The sequence below is a fragment of the Capra hircus genome, chromosome 24 (genome assembly GCF_001704415.2).
Source record: "Capra hircus breed San Clemente chromosome 24, ASM170441v1, whole genome shotgun sequence".
Lineage (NCBI taxonomy): Eukaryota > Metazoa > Chordata > Mammalia > Artiodactyla > Bovidae > Capra > Capra hircus.
In genome coordinates this window covers 30,160,479-30,177,780 of record NC_030831.1, presented here as the reverse complement: position 1 = coordinate 30,177,780, position 17,302 = coordinate 30,160,479, and the positions used below count along the sequence as shown (strand labels likewise).

The following is a 17,302-nucleotide window of genomic DNA, read 5'->3' as shown; positions in this document are numbered from 1 at the left end:
TTATAAGGGAAAAGAATCTGAAAAGGAATATATATATTATATTTATTTAAACTGAATTACTTTGTTGTACATCTGAAACTAATACAACATTGTAAATTAACTATACTTCAATTAAATGTAAAAGAAAAAATATAAAAGTAAACAAAAATTTAAAAAGGTTTTTAATATGCTATTCTATCTTTAGAATGATTAAAAAATACATATAAACAATATATTGAGATGTATTATCATGAGTTTCCTGGGATAAGGTATTAGCAGCTGCACTTGATTTAGTAATTTCTGCATTTTGGATGAAGGCATTTATAAGTCATTTGTATAGCTCATCAATAAGTTATAGGTCCTCTGGTACAACTGATCCTCAAGGGTTGGAACTTGATATGTAATCCACTGTTTCAGCTCACTCTGATGCAATTGCAACTCTCTATTTACTGGTTCACCCATGTAACAATAGCATGATTAAGGTCACACTTTCGTGGCTTGGTGATAACAATATTGTTTAGGCTAGGACCCAAAATCTTCCCTCATTCAAAATTGATTTTATCTGGCACATCTCATTGTTGATGTAATGTGTCAGGTAACCAGGGAAGGAAATTAAATTGATGTGGAAAAAATGGCTATTCAAAGAGTCAAATGCAGTTGCTTCTTTATCTCTTATGATATTCTGCTAAGCAGTTTACTGATTGCATGAGAAATGGTTCTCATCAGGTATTGCCTCTAAGCCCTCAGGTTTATGATAATCAAGTCATTTCCTTTAAAAACGTGGACATAGTGCCTCTTTCCCCATCTCTGTGATGGCTCAACTAGAAAGGCTGTGCCAAGGTCATCTGCCAGTTTCTTTTTTCTTTTTTTATTAATTGTAGGAAAAAAACACATTAGATCTATCCTCAGTAAATTTTAAAATATATTGGATGGTATGTTGACGGTAAGCTGAGCAGATCTCTAGAACTTTTTCATCCTGCACAATTGAAACTCTATAGCCACTGAATAGTAATTTTCCATGCCCCTCTTCCTAGCCCCAGGAAACTATTGTCTGCCAACTTCTCAAGGGTCTCAGGAAACCTGACCCTGGGGTATAATAATGAGATTACATTTCTGGGCAGGATATACTTTGATGTTTTAGTTTGGCTTTCACTCATCACAGACTGATGGGACAACATACTGGTTCCAAATAGGAAAAGGAGTACGTCAAGGCTGTATATTGTCACCCTGCTTATTTAACTTATATGCAGAGTACATCATAAAAGACACTGGGCTCAATGCAGCACAAGCTGGAATCAAGATTGCTGGGAGAAATATCAATAACCTCAGATATGCAGATGACACCACCCTTATGGCAGAAAGTGAAGAAGAACTAAAGAGCCTCTTGATGAAAGTGAAAGAGGAAAGTCAGAAAGTTGGCTTAAAGCTCAACATTCAGCGAACTAAGATCGTGGCATCCAGTCCCATCACTTTATGGCAAATAGATGGGGAAACAGTGGCAACAGTGGCTGACTTTATTTTTGAGGGCTCCAAAATCACTGCAGATGGTGACTGCAGCCATGAAATTAAAAGATGCTTAGTCCTTAGAAGGAAAATTATGACCAACCTAGATAGCATATTAAAAAGCAGAGACATTACTTTGCCAACAAAGGTCCATCTAGTCAAGGCTATGGTTTTTCCAGAAATCATGTATGGATGTGAGAGTTGGACTATAAAGAAAGCTGAGCGCTGAAGAATTGATGCTTTTGAACTGTGGTGTTGGAGAAGACTCTTGAGAGTCCCTTGGACTGAAAGGAGATCCAACCAGTCCATCCTAAAGTAGATCTGTCCTGGGTGTTCATTGGAAGGACTGATGTTGAAGCTGAAACTCCAGTACTTTGGCCACCTGATGCGAGGAGCTGATTCACTGGAAAAGACCCTGATGTTGGGAAAGATTGAGGGCAGGGGCAGAAGGGGACGACAGAGGATGAGATGGCTGGATGACATCATTGACTTAATGGACATGAGTTTGGGTAAACTCCGGGAGTTGGTGATGGACAGGGAGGCCTGGCGTGCTGCAGTCCATGGGGTCACAAAGAGTTGGACACGACTGAGCGACTGAACTGAACTGAACATCACAGACTGAAGTACGTACTCAGATGGATGTGTGTCCTACATCATAGAGTAAACTTGTTGAAAACAGTAATGATTCAGTCTTACTCCTTTTTATAATCTCCCCAAACTTAGTTCAGTGTTGTTTATAAATATGCATTGAATTGAACTGCAATGTTTCTCTTAATGTAATGATAACCTAGGATGTTGGACTCAGTATTCATATAATCAGTATAGGCGGACTTTCTTGCTACACGACCATGTATTAAATAACTATGAATGTTCTCCTATGGTCATCTGTGGAAATGGCTTGAAATGTCAGCATACGGGCTAGCTTCACACAACAGAAATTAACTGGCTTTAGCCAGAGCCCCTAAAATTAATGAGTTCAATCCATACTGACTTAATGGACATGAGTTTGAGCAAACTCCAGGAGACAGGGAAAGACAGGAAAGCCTGGCCTGCTGAAGTTCATGGGGTCACAAAGAGTCAGACATGACTAAGTGACTGAATAGCAACAAAAACCCTCACATCCAGTGAACCAGTTCTTATATTACATTTAACAAGATTGATTATGATATTAAATGCTTGAGTGGCATACACAATCTAATGAAACAAGGTCTTTCCCCATCATCACATTACTTTATTCTGAGTCATTCTTGTTTTCTGTGGTGGAGTATGCTTCATCTGTTGAAACTTGGTATAAGTACCATACTAAAACAGGTCTAGAGCTTTGATGGGAAATCAATTTTTTGAAAAAGCATTTCACAATCCCTGTTCTGAGGGTTTGAGAGCTCCACGCAGCGTGATTAGCACACTGAGCCACGGAGAGTTCCCATTCAAGTGAGGAAACACAAAGATGTCTATAATGTACTTTCTTGAAAGTAATTTTCCTGGCCGCCCAATAACTTTATTCAGTTGGTTATCATTATCCTTGACTAACGGAGAATAAAAAACTGAAATGTGTGGACAGTTTCCTAAGGTCATGTGGCAATTTGTTGTTAAAATTGAAACAAGGTTACCTTTCATGAATGAATGGATGTTTTTCTTCAGCTATACCTTTTAAAAATGTGATTATCGTCACCCTCTTAGTTTTACATAAAGATACTTTGATGCAAAAAATTGATCACAGTGATGTTTAGCTCTTTTGCTGTATAATATTCAATTGTTGGGTTAAAGTTTATCCCAACATTTCATTCTGTAACAATGGTTTGGTCTCACTTTACCTTCTTTTCTCTTCCCTTCTAAAAATCACCTGAACATACAATTATTGGGTTAGACCAACAGTAAAGTGAAAAAGTTGGCTTAAAGCTCAACATTCAGAAAATGAAGATCATGGCATCTGGTCCCATCACTTCATGGCAAATAGATGGGGAAACAGTGGAAACAGTGGCAGACTTCATTTTTTTGGGCTCCAAAATCACTGCAGATAGTGATTGCAGCCATGAAATTAAAAGACACTTACTCCTTGGAAGGAAAGTTATGACCAACCTAGATAACATATTAAAAAGCAGAGATATTACTTTGCCAACAAAGGTCCGTCTAGTCAAGGCTACGGTTTTTCCAGTGGTCATGTATGGATGTGAGAGTTGGACTGTGAAGAAAGCTGAGTGTCGAAGAACTGATGCTTTTGTTTGGCTGCCTCATGCGAAGAGTTGACTCATTGGAAAAGACCCTGATGCTGGGAGGGATTGGGGGCAGGAGGAGAGGGGATGACAGAGGATGAGATGGCTGGATGGCATCACTGACTTGATGCACATGAGTTTGGGTGAACTCCGGGAGTTGGTGATGGACAGGGAGGCCTGGCGTGCTGCGATTTATGGGGTCGCAGAGTCAGACACGACTGAGTGATTGAACTTAACTGAACTGAACTGAACCACAATAACAGCTAATCTGTACTGAATTCTTATTAAATATCAGACATGATGCTGAGCACTTTATGTGAACCTCATCTAATCTAATACCAGAAGAATCCCTTGAAGCATGACCTGGACTTCTGCTTATGGAATAAAACAACGTATTTATTTTTTACATAAACTACACCTATCACCATTATCATCATCTGCATTTCCTAGTTTCAGTCCCATTAAAGTGGATTGAGAACTGACAGACACAAAGCAGAATCCTTTTAGATTTGAGTTTTTTCCTAATATTTTACTATTTTATTTTCGCACCTGATCCTGTAGCATTTTATTTTTAGTAACTCACCTTTGAATCTTACCAAAACAGCTTCACAGAAATACCAACTGTTTTATGTATCTGTATGTCATTGGTTTCATATAACTTATAATTAAATAGTTATATTAACAGATACAATGGGGACAAACACAAGTAATTCTTGGTCCATATTCACCCTTACTAGTGGGTCAGAAGTTACAGGTGGGCTCAGGGGACAGCAGGTGAGACCCTGGTGGCCAGCTGGCTGGAAGCATCAGTCAGTAGATTATATCTAGGAAAGGGAGAGAGTTACTTAGTCAGGGAACTCATTTAAGGAAGGCTAGTTCAAAGAACTTTTATTGCACTTGATACTTTAACTGAGTACACATTACTTTGATAAAAATCAAAAGATAATTAAAAAGAATAGAAGCAGAAGGAGAAAAAGAGTAAGTTTAGGGAGCTTTCCCAGGATGAATAAACTAGAGTTAGAACTGAATTTGGCTCCAGAATTCAGCCTCCAAGTCTAGCAGTTCAGTGTTCTTTCCCTCCATCCCATGAATTTCAGCACAGAGAAGACTCTGGAGGGTTGTGTGGGCTGTTACTACTCAGGAAGGGGGTTTGAGACCACTTGAGCACGGTCAGCAAGAGAACACAGTAACAGAAGAGAGAAGAAGCCAGAAAGTAATGAGAGTCTTAGAAGTTTGCAAAAGAAGAAACCTGTATAGAACAGTCTTTTGGACTCTATGGGAAAGGGCGAGGGTGCAAGGATTTGGGAGAATGGCATTGAAACGTGTATAATATTATATGTGAAACGAATTGCCAGTCCAGGTTCAACGTATGGTACAGGATGCTCGGGGCTGGTGCACTGGGATGACCCAGAGGGATGGTATGGGGAGGGAGGTGGGAGGGGGGTTCAGGATGGGGAACACGTGTACACCCGTGGCGGATCATGTTGATGTATGGCAAAACCAATACAATATTGTAAAGTAATTAGCCTCCAATCAAAATAAATAAATTTATATTAAAAATAAATAAAAATAAAATATATAGTACCAAGAAAAAAATAAAAAAAGAAGAAGCCTGTGATTGTGTTAACCTTAAGTTAACCCAAGTATTTCTTGATCTTGGGCCTCCCTGGTTCAAAACAAAAGGGGTTTCAGCAAATATATTTGGCCAACTGATACTGCCAACTATTTTCAGAACCGGTTTTTGCAGCTCTGAAATCGAAGAAACCCTGAAAGGGCACCCCTCTGCATCAGCAAACAATAAACAACACAGAAGAACCGCTTGCCCAATGGCCTCATGGGAAGCCAGGTGTGGAAGCAAATTTAGTGGAAATCCATGATGACAAATATCATTTAAAATGAATTCATCTGAATCTCAACCCCACTTTCTTCTAAGCCTTTGGCTTTATGGTTTCTATTTCCATCAAGTCTTTAAGTAAGACAGCACTAGTTTTGAAGAACTTCCTAGTCTCTGGTAAAAAAGAAACAAGTCCAAAATGGATTCACTCATGCTAAGCCCATGTCGGAGAAGGCAATGGCACCCGACTCCAGTACTTTCCCTGGAAAATCCCATGGACGGATGAGCCTGGTAGGCTGCAGTCCATGGGGTTGCTAGAGTCCGACACGACTGAGCAACTTAATTTTCACTTTCATGCATTGGAGAAGGAAATGGCAACCCACTCCAGTGTTCTTGCCTGCAGAATCCCAGGGACGGCGAAGCCTGGTGGGCTGCTGTCTATGGGGGCGACTGAAGTGACTTAGCAAGCCCATGTCACCAAGCAGAAACTTAAGACCTAACCTAATTGTAGCTTGAATTTCTCCCAGGAATGTAATCCTAACTGGTCAGTTTGGAATTTTCTGGTCAGCACTGATGACATAATTAGCTACAGAGACCCTTTCCATCAACCAAAGGAAGATGCTGTAATCTGATCCTTCCTTATCCCTTCCTCTTTCTGCCTCAACAACCCTTCCATTTTGTACAGCGCCCTCAGAGCTCCTCTCAACTTGCTACATGGAATGTTGCCCAATTCCTGAATTGTTTAATAAAGCCAATTAGATCTGCAAATTTACTCGGATGGATTTTGTTTTTTAACACCTCCTGGAAGGGATAATTTTAATAGCTGCTTTAAAATGCCTCAGAATGGCTTATGCTTCTCCATTAAGTATTAATGATTTCCAGTTTATGTTAAATGCTTCCTATGTTTTTGTCCTTGGCATTTCCCAAATTGTTTCCTTCAAGAAGAACATTAGAAAGGTATTAAGATTTCTATGACTTCATAAGAAATTCATAAGAGGGTTAAGATCGCAAGTGGCTATCCTTTCCATAAAATTATGCTAAGTAGTGCAAATGGTTCAGACATGGGACATCACTTTTATGCACTTTCAAAAACAGCTACTTCAATTTTTAACTGATGTGGCTTATAATTATTGCGATCATTGGGCTATAAATGCAGTTGAGATTTAGAGTCTCCTTCATATAAAACAGTATGTCATTTCAATATCTTTTGGGAAACATTATTATAATCAGTGCATGTGGTGTGCATATTCAGTCGCTCAGTTGTGTATGACTCTTTTGTAACCTCTGAACTGTAGCCTGCCAGGCTCCTCTGACCATGGGATTCTTTAGGCAAAAATACTGGAGTGGGTTGCCATTTCCTCCAGGGGATCTACCTGACCCAGGGATCGAACCTGTGTCTCCAGCATTGCAGGTGGGTTCTTTACCACTGAACCACCAGGGAAGACCAATGATAAATATTTGTTTAATTAACATGCATGCAAAAATAAGGAGTGTATGGGTAAACTGTTTATTTCGTTTTCTAAAGACTGCAAAATTAGTTAACTAAAGGAAATACACATGAAATAGAGAAGCAGGGCAAGAGCCAATATCCATGTGTGTACAGAGCACTCCTTTTCAGAAGCCCCGCTCTAGCCGACACAGCTTCTGTGCTCTGTCCTTGGCAGAGTGCAAGCTCCTCACGCAGAAGCACCCAGCACTTTGCAGTATGAAAGTGAAAGTGAAAGTCGCTCAGGTGTGTCCAAGTCTTTTCGACCCATGGATTACACAGTCCATGGAATTCTCCAGGCTAGAATACTGGAGTGGGGAGCTGCTCCCTTCTCCAGAGGATCTTCCCAATCCAAGGATCGAACTCAGGTCTTTGCATTGCAGGCAGATTCTTTACAATCTGAGCCACCAGGGAAGCCCAAGAACACTGGAGTGGGTAGCCTATTCCTTCTCCAGCGAATCTTCCTGACCCAGGAATCGAACCGGGGTCTCCTGCATTGCAGACGGATTTTTTACCAACTGAGTTAGCAGGGAAGCCCACTTTACAGTAACCTTTGTATAAAACACAGTACAGATCTAACCATATGCAGTGAGGCACTGAGAGACTCGGAAGAGCCCAAGCAGCAGCCTGGAAAATGAGAAGAGTGCTGAAAAGGGGCACGTCTGGCTCTGCAACTATCCCAGAGGAAACCACTGAACTCAGCTTTGCTGAGCCCCAACTCCTCACCTACAAAATGTGTCCATTTTGGCTTTGGGATTCTAGGAAACGGGGCAGTCACCAAATTTTTCCTATTTATGTCTTATTTCATCAGCCTTGCCCCCGTAAGTGCTGTCATACACACTGCCTCCTCTGATGGTCACTGCTGTCACTTGCTGTCACTTATCCCGCCTCACTCCTGCCAGGCCATCTCGCAGAAATTTCACCCCCTCTCCTGTCTCTCACTCTCCCCTGTACTTGATTCAGTCCCAAGTAATAGAGAAGCTTAGCTCTGACCTCTCCTGAACTTCAACTCTGCTTCTCCAAATTGTAGCTTCCATATGGGTGTTCTATTGTTGGATCAAATGCAACCAGACTTGAAAGAAACTCGTAATCCTTTCCCCCAAACCACGGGTCCCTCTGAACTTGCATGTGTGTGTCTATTATACAGACTTCTCCGCCAGTCAGGCTTGCGAACCTGACATTCCCCCCATCTCCTCCCCACACCCGTCTCCAGACAATCACCTTCTGATCTTTTCTTTCTACGTCTCAATTCTCATCCTCTTTTATATGAGCCCCCCCATCAATCCCGCCAAGAGCCTGAGCACATCAAAGTCTAGACTATTGCAGTGGTCTCAAAACTGATATCTTAATTTCAATCTCCACCCTAATATTTATTTACCAAATTAATCATGTAAGAAATTGTTTTGCTCATGCTAAGCTCCTCCTCTAAACCTCTCTTTGCTTCTCGCTGTTACCAGATCTCATCTAACGCTGCACTCATCCAGTGCTCATTAAAATAAGATCACTGCTTATGTGCAACTCCCTATACAAGGCCACTATTTTCCTTATACAAGGCCACGTCCATTTCTAGTCCTAAGTCTGAAAGAACCAACTCTCTTCCTTGTGTTTGACAAAGTCCCATTCCTTCTTTAACCTTGATGACCTCATCTCTTCGCATTTAGGATGATCCTCTTCTGAACTTTAGTAGTCATTGCTCATTTGGGATGCAGGCAAAGCCAGGAGCAAAGAGCATGCCAGGCTAGGCACTGATGGATGGAAACTCATTTGTTCCTTGACCTGACCTAGTAAGTACTAGATGTTTATTTCTCCTTTACAGGTGAAAGCACTGCTCAGAGAACTTGTCAAGGCCACAAAGCTGCCAGGTGTTGGATCCAAACTTAGGGGGTCCAGCCATAGAGTGCAGGCTCCTAACCCTTATGTCACCATCTACAGAAGCCTCTTTTGTGATAGAAATCATTGTGTCAGGTGTCGGTCCCACATGCAAGCTCATTAAGGGAAAGCACTCTGTACTCTCTGAACCCCTGACTAGAACACAGAGATGCTGGGTGTAAGGATGCTAAGAGGCAGAGGAAGATTTTAGCAGTAAAAACAATGGCAAACCTGCACAAGGTCTGCCCTGCCTAACATACACGGAGACACACACCTTCCTTCTTGAGCTTTCCTATGTTCTCTTAAAAGCACTGCTGCGTATTTCACAGGTCAGAAAAGGGCTAAAAGTCATAATAAAAGTACTTAGTACTTTTCCATGTTTCAGAATGTCAACCAGACAATGAGCAAAGATCTTCAAATGCTGTAAACTATCTCTTCTTCTTTCGTCATTCTCTCAACAAATATTTGCTTCATGCACATTACATGCCAGAAAAATAAACCTCTGGGTGTTATTAACATTTCCATCCCAGATGCTAAAAGACAGAGGCAAGTAATAAAAAGTAATATTAAAAGTGATGAAATGACTCCTAAAATGTATTGTGATCACAGCATGAGCTAGACATTAGGGACTTGACAGGTATTTTCTCCCTTAGTCCTCTTAACAACTCTATGAGATAACACTATTATTATCTCCATTTTGCATATAAGGAGACTAAGTTGAGAGAGAGTAAGGTCATATGACTCCCAAGGGACAGAGGCTGGATTCCAGCCCTGGTCATTGAAGACTAGAGCTTGCACTCTTAACCTTAACTTTGGAGTAGATTCAACTGCAAGGCATGCAGAGGGCATATGCAAAAGTAGTTTCACTTCCTTTGAAAAGGGCCCCACGCAGAGTGTCAGAGGCCAACAGGGATGTTCTGAATGTCAGCAGACTGCATCCAAAAGCAGGTGTGTGACTTTTAGCAAGTTACTCTCTCGGGGCTTTACTTAATTCATTTGTAAAATGAAAAATTAGCACCAGGTCATCTCTGGACTTCCTCCCAAACACGGATCTTACATTGTTCTAGAGCAGCAGCTGTGGAGCAGTGAGAGTTCTTCGACTTGGGAGTCAGAAGAACTAGGTTTGTTTTAATAAGCAGCACCCTCATCAGAGTCCCCAGCACAGGGCTATGCATCCAATCCTTCTGCCTAGACTTCTGTTGACAGCTGCCTCGAAGACAATCGCCCAGCCAGACAGCATCTGGAAATACAATAATCTGCCCTCTTAACAGATTTTTAAGTGCAAGATACATTATTGTTGATTATAGGTACAGTGTTGTACTGTAGGACTGGAGAGCATTTAAAGGCTGAAGAGCATTCCATTGTATGCATATACCAGATTTTCTTTATCCATTCATCTGTGAATGGCCATTTAGGTTGTCTCCACATCTTGGTTATGGTGAGTAATGCTGCCATGGACATGGGAGTGCAGATATCTGAGATCCCGATTTCAATTCTTCTGGGTATTTACCCAGAAGAGGGATTGCTGGACTATATGGTGGTTCTATTTTCAATTTTTTGAGGATGCTCCATACTGTTTTTTCATAGTGATTGCCCCAATCTGCGTTCACACTGACACTGTGTATGTAACTACCTAGGAATTCAAGATCAAAATCTCAATTTCTGAATTCTTTATTCCCTTGTTCTATGGCTAGGTGTTTTGCTCTTTGACTGTGAGGCTTGCACTGATGTCCAATATTCCCTTGTTTTAAGCTTCTTTTTTTCCCTTTATTTTTTGGCCACACCATGTGGCACACAGGATCTCAGTTCCCCACCTGGGGATCGAACCTGCACCCCCAGCACTGGAATCATGGAGTCCTAACCACTAGTCTGCCAGGGCAGTCCCTCCCTTGACATAAATTCTAGCTGAAAAAGGGCTACTCTCATAAAATAATGTACCCGATTTGGAAGGGTGTTCACACTATTCCCCCTCTTCTGTGCATTTTTTGGGATTGTTTTGCTAAATAGCGTGATCCACAACAAGCCTTTTATTTTCATCCGAAATATAGACTCTTTATGCTTTTGATTTACAGACTTTCTTGGAGTAATCGCATCCACTCTGTTGGCACTGATGATAACTACATTTATACCACTGACCCCCCACATGTCTAAACTGTGTCTCTCACCTGAGCCTCAGGCTGAAATAAGAATGTGCTCAGTGTACTAGCCTGAAGGTCTCTCCAAAGCAATAAAACTGTGCCTCCTCCAGTCTGAAGTCCTCCTCTTGTAATCATGCTCCTGGCCCAGTGCTCACTCTCTGGGACTAGTGATCATCCTTGACCGCAGTCATCCTTGGAATTCCTCTCAAATCCCCTCACCCTCACTTGCTATTAATAACCACGTGCTGTCTATTCTTTCTTCAGACTTTTCTTAAATCCACCCACTTCCCCAGCCTCACTATCCCTTCCCCAGTTCAGGCTGCTATCATTTTTCACCTGGATGATTGCAGTAGATCATCAAGAAGTGTCTAAGCTTGGGTTGGTAACAGTGATCTCAAATTTAAGTTATCCAAAATAGAGAGCTCCTCTTAACCTCAGCTCCTCACTTTAACACTATCCTCACTTTCTTGCGGTCATCGGAATTGAACATGCAGAATCTCTCAGGTCTGCACGTGTTACACTATTCATACAAGTTCTCTAAAAAATAGAAATCAGTCACATCTTACCTTGGTGTTTACATTTCTATTAATATCAGCAAAGATGAACCAAAAGTTTAATCTTGTCTTCTATCTTAAGTGTAAGTCTCTTGTTTTTCATCTACAACAAATATCTTCTGTTGACACTGTCTCATGAGTGGCAATGCTAAATTTGATACTTTGTTAGTGGAAAGAATATGATGTCTAATTTATACTGCATGGGATCCTACTGTATTGCATCTGGATACAAAAGATTCTCCAAATCTTTTGGAGAAAAGATTAACAATGCAAGCTGATCAGAGGCATCTGCTTGCTGTACCTATTTCTGCCAACAATCATTATGTTACTTCAAAACAGGAGTTAACGAAATCCATCTTTCAGATCATTTAGTCTTTGACTGACTTTTACAATCTCTCAATAACTTTACTGCCAAGTTTACATGTTTCCTGAAAAATTCACTGAAATTCACAGATTGTGATTATAATTAGAATACTAAAAATAGGACATTACTGGTTCTTCGGTGTGAAACCAGGATCTAATCCAGATGTGTCAGTAAGTTGTTATTTAAAGACTTCTGCTATGGAGTTAAAAAGTAATCATTTGATTATTTCTGTTTCCTTTTTCAAATGTGGAAGAGCAAAATGATTTTTTCTTATTTTCTTGATAAACACCAGAAAGGTAAGCTGAATTCTAGGAATGCATTTACATTTTACCTTTAAAAAATTACTGCACATTTGCATCAAGATAAAGAAAGGAAGAAGAAAGAGAAACTCTCTAATATATTTAACAATCAAAAACATCAACTTATGATTTAACGATAACCATTTATGTATTGGGTATTTTAGGCCCAAAATTATTTTAACTGAACCACTGTCATGATTTTGTAATACCTGTCATTTAAGACTAAAAAAACCAACAATAGTTACATATAAATCAAGTATGAGTTACATATCTTTAATATGGGGCAATTTTTTTTTTTTAGTTTATAGTGATGATTCTATAAACATGTTGATTAAGGATATTTTGAATGTTATCACTTGGCTTTTCACAAATTTTCTTCTAATTCCCAGGAAGTCAACACACAGCTGTCCTCTAGCAAACAATGACCACTACTGTTCCTTGCTGCTGAGAAGGCCTGGCTACAGCAGACACTGGGAAAGCATGCAAATACTTGTTAGGTTTATTTTGCAATTTAAAAAAAATTGAACATTCCATGACAGAGACTGTCACTCATATCCTATTATTTTCTAAAGTGCAGAGGCCTCTATACTAATGGCAGAAAAAAATTACTGATAAACGTGCTTGATTGCAATTAAAAGAGATGCAACAGAGAATCCTGTTAAAGGTATGAGATAAATGTTAATGACATCCTGCATCTCTTTTCAGTCCAATCCTCCAATTATTTCTAAATGTGGATTTCCATTTGCAACCCCAGAGGTAGGTAGGAGAGGAAATGTTTATTAAAACTGTATTTTTTTTCCTTGTATTTACATGCATTTAGAAGGTAACAGCAGAATGCTGAAAATCAACAAGCACCATAAAGACAGAATTATCAAAGAAATATTGATTTTTGTGCTTTGTTTTTAATGTTACAGTGACCTGGAAAGGTATTATAATATTCGTTATCTCTTTAGGCAAATAGACTCATTCCAAGGCAATCAATGCAAACATTTTATGCAAAGATGGGCTCAATAAAGGACAGAAATGGTATGGACCCAACAGAAGCAGAAGATATTAAGAAGAGGTGGCAAGAATACAAAGAAGAACTGTACAAAAAAGATCTTCACGACCCAGTTAATTACGATGGTGTGATCACTCACCTAGAGCCAGACATCCTGGAATGTGAAGTCAAGTGGGTCTTAGGAAGCATCACTATGAAGAAAGCTAGTGGAGGTGATGGACTCCCAGTTGAGCTATTTCAAATCCTAAAAGATGATGCTGTCAAAGTGCTGCACTCAATATGCCAGCAAATTTGAAAAACTCAGCAGTGGCCACAGGACTGGAAAAGGTCAGTTTTCATTCCAATCCCAAAGAAAGGAAATGCCAAAGAATGCTTAAACTGCTGCACAACTGCACTCATCTCACATGCTAGTAAAGTAATGCTCAAAATTCTCCAAGCCAGGCTTCAGCAATACGTGAACCGTGAACTTCCTGATGTTCAAGCTGGTTTTAGAAAAGGCAGAGGAACCAGAGATCAAACTGCCAACATCTGCTGGATCATGGAAAAAGCAAGAGAGTTCCAGAAAAACATCTATTTCTGCTTTATTGACTATGCCAAAGCCTTTGATTGTGTGGATCACAATAAACTGGAAAATTCTGAAAGAGATGGGAATACCAGACCACCTGACCTGCCTCCTGAGAAATCTGTATGCAGGTCAGGAATCCACAGTTAGAGCTGGACATGGAACAACAGACTGGTTCCAAATAGGAAAAGGAGTACGTCAAGGCTGTATATTGTCACCCTGCTTATTTAACTCATATGCAGAGTACATCATGAGAAATTCTGGGCTGGATGAAGCACACACTGGAATCAAGATTGCTGGGAGAAATATCAAGAACCTCAGATATGCAGATGACACCACCCTTATGGCAGAAAGTGAAGAAGAACTAAAGAGCCTCTTGATGAAAGTGAAAGAGGAGAATGAGAAAGTTGGCTTAAAGCTCAACATTCAGAAAATGAAGATCATGGCATCTGGTCGCATCACTTCATGGCAAATAGACGGGGAAACAGTGGAAACAGTGTCAGACTTTATTTTTTTTGGGCTCCAAAATCACTGCAGATGGTGATTGCAGCCATGAAATTAAAAGATGCTTACTCCTTGGAAGGAAAGTTATGACCAACCTAGACAGCATATTAAAAAGCAGAGACATTACTTTGCCAACAAAGGTTTGTCTAGTTAAGGCTATGGTTTTTCCAGGAGTCATATATGGATGTGAGAGCTGGATTATAAAGAAAGCTGAGTGCCGAAGAATTGATGGTTTTGATCTGTGGTGTTAGAGAAGACTCGAGAGTCCCCTGGACTGAAAGGAGATACGACCAGTCCATCCTAAAGGAGATCAGTCCTGAAAACCCAGGACTGATGTTGAAGGTGAAACTCCAATACTTTGGCCATCTGATGCAAAGAGCTGACTCATTTGAAAAGACCCTGATGTTGGGAAAGATTGAGGGCAGGAGGAGAAGGGGATGACAGAGGATGAGATGGTTGGATTGCATCACTGACTCAATGGACATGGGTTTGGGTAAAGTCTGGGAGTTGGTGATGGACAGGCCTGGCGTGCTGCAGTTCATGGGGTGCAAAGAGTCGGACATGACTGAGCGACTGAACTGAACTGAAAGGCAAACAAGATTAATCTATCATGGACCTGAAGACAAAATTCAGAAAATACCATCCCACCCCCTCTACTTCCCCCAACAATCAAACCAAATATATATATTTTTAAGTGTGAGATTTCTCTCCAACTGAAATACAGCTCCAGTGCTTTGCCCTTAACTCAGAGTCGTAAATAATAAATATTCTTTTTAATAGTTCTTCAACAAATGAATGAATAAGTGAATGACTTCACTTCCAAATGGAATTAGGATGCAGAAATGTATATGCAGAACTAATGAAATCTGTGCTTTAATTTATGGATAAGGAAGTGCTCACGGATCCAGGTTGGCTAGAGTCAGTCCTCTGTACTTCAAATGCACTGTGTAAGGTTCTCATATCCTTCTTCTGTGTGTTTCCATTTTTCCAGTTTTATCTTGCCCTCCCCTTACAATTCCTTCCCATCATTCTCAGGGACCGCCTTCCTTTGGAAACGCACAGAGCCATTTTCAGTGTGTGATAATTTAACAAGACCACTTGTTCCTTCATTTGCTGAACCAATATTGACCTCTTTCAGGTCCTGTGGGAGGTCCCAGGGACAAAAGAGAACCATACAAACAACCTCTGCCTTTGTTCTCAATACATTTTCCCATTTCATCCAACAACCTAGCTCAGAAACCAAACAAATAGAACCTAGCACCAGCAAGGATCTTAGTCTCTGCACAGGCATTTCAGAACAGGGCTTGCTGCTAATACAGGCTCACTCAGAGAGACCCCAGTGCCATGACAGTGCTTGGTAGATGGAAAGCATTCAACAATGGAGAGCTTGCTAAGTACATTTAGGAGCTCACCCAACAAATACACATTCAGCACTTACTTGCCCCAGGTTATAAGGCTACACTGATAAAAAAGATAAGCAAGTGTGTCACCCTCAAGGAGAACAGGGCCCAGAGCAGCACTGTCCAGCAGAATTTCCATGATGATGAAATGCTCTGCTCTGCACTGTCTGCTATGATCACCGAGGCCACATGCGGCTATTGAACGCCTGCTGTGTGCTCAGTACAACTTAGGAACTGAATCGTAAATTTTAATTAACCTGAATTCTAACTTAAAAGCCGAATGAAAAGATGCTCAACATCACTATTAGAGAAATGCAAATCAAAACTACAATGAGGCATCCCCTCACAATAGTCAAAATGGCCATCATCAACAAATATACAATCAATATATGCTAGAGAGAGTGTGGAGGAAAGGAAAGCCTCCTACACTGTTGATAGGCATGTAAACTTGTACAATCACTACGGATAACAGTATGGAGGTTCCTTAAAACACTAAGAATGAACCTACCGTATGAGCCTGCAATCCCACTCTTGGGCATGTATCTGGAGAAAACCGTAATTTAAAAAGATACGTGTGCCACAGTGTCATTGCAGCGCTATTTACAAGAGCCATGGCAAGGAAGCAGCCTGAATGCTCACTAGTGGAGGGATGGATGAGAGAGAGACGTGGTGCATGTATACAAGGGTATTACTCCGCCGTTAAAAAGAACAAAATAATGCCGCTCGCAGCACACGGATGGGCCCAGAGAGCGTCATACTGAGTGAAGTAAGTCAGACGGAGAAAGGCAAATAGCATATATCACTTATATGTGGAATCTAAACAATGGCACAGACACACTTATTTACAAAACAGATGCGGGAAACTTATGGTTATACGGTGGGGAAAGGGTAAGGGAATAAATTGGGAGACAGTTCAGTTTCTCAGTTGTGTCTGACTGACTCTTTGCAACCCCATGAATGGCAGCATGCCAGGCCTCCTTGTCCATCACCAACTCCCGGAGCTTTCTCAAACTGATGTCCATCAGGTCGGTGATGCCATCCAAGCATCTCATCCTCTGTTGTCCCCTTCTCCTCCTGCCTTCAATCTTTCCCAGCATCAGGGTCTTTTCCAATGGGTCAGCTGTTTGCATTAGGTGGACAGAGTATTGGAGTTTCAGCTTCAGCATCAGTTCTTCCAATGAATATTCAGGACTGATTTCCTTTAGAATTGCCTGGTTTCATCTCCTTGCAGTCCAAGGGACTCTCAAGTGTCTTCTGCAACAGCACAGTTCAGAAGCATCAGTTCTTTGGCACTCAGTTTTCTTTATGGTCCAACTCTCACATCCATACATGACTACTGGAAAATCCATAGCTTTGACTAGACAGACTTTTGTTGGTAAAGTAATATCTCTGCTTTTTAATATGCTGTCTAGGTTGGTAATAGCTTGTCTTCCAAGGAGCAAGTATCTTTTAATTTCATGGCTGCAGTCACCATCTGCAGTGACTTTGAGGCCCAAGAAAATAAAGTCTGTCACTGTTTCCATTGTTTCCCAACCTATTTGCAATGAAGTGATGGGACCACATGCCATGATCTTGTTTCTGGATGTTGAGTTTTAAG

The 17,302-nt window shown here is 40.7% G+C and overlaps 1 protein-coding gene across 1 annotated transcript in view; it reads right to left on the bottom strand.

Moving 5' to 3' along the window:
• CHST9 (carbohydrate sulfotransferase 9) overlaps window positions 1-17,302 on the bottom strand; it is a 280,856-nt gene that overhangs the window by 119,477 nt on the left and 144,077 nt on the right. The gene's annotated exons all lie outside the window — the stretch shown is intronic.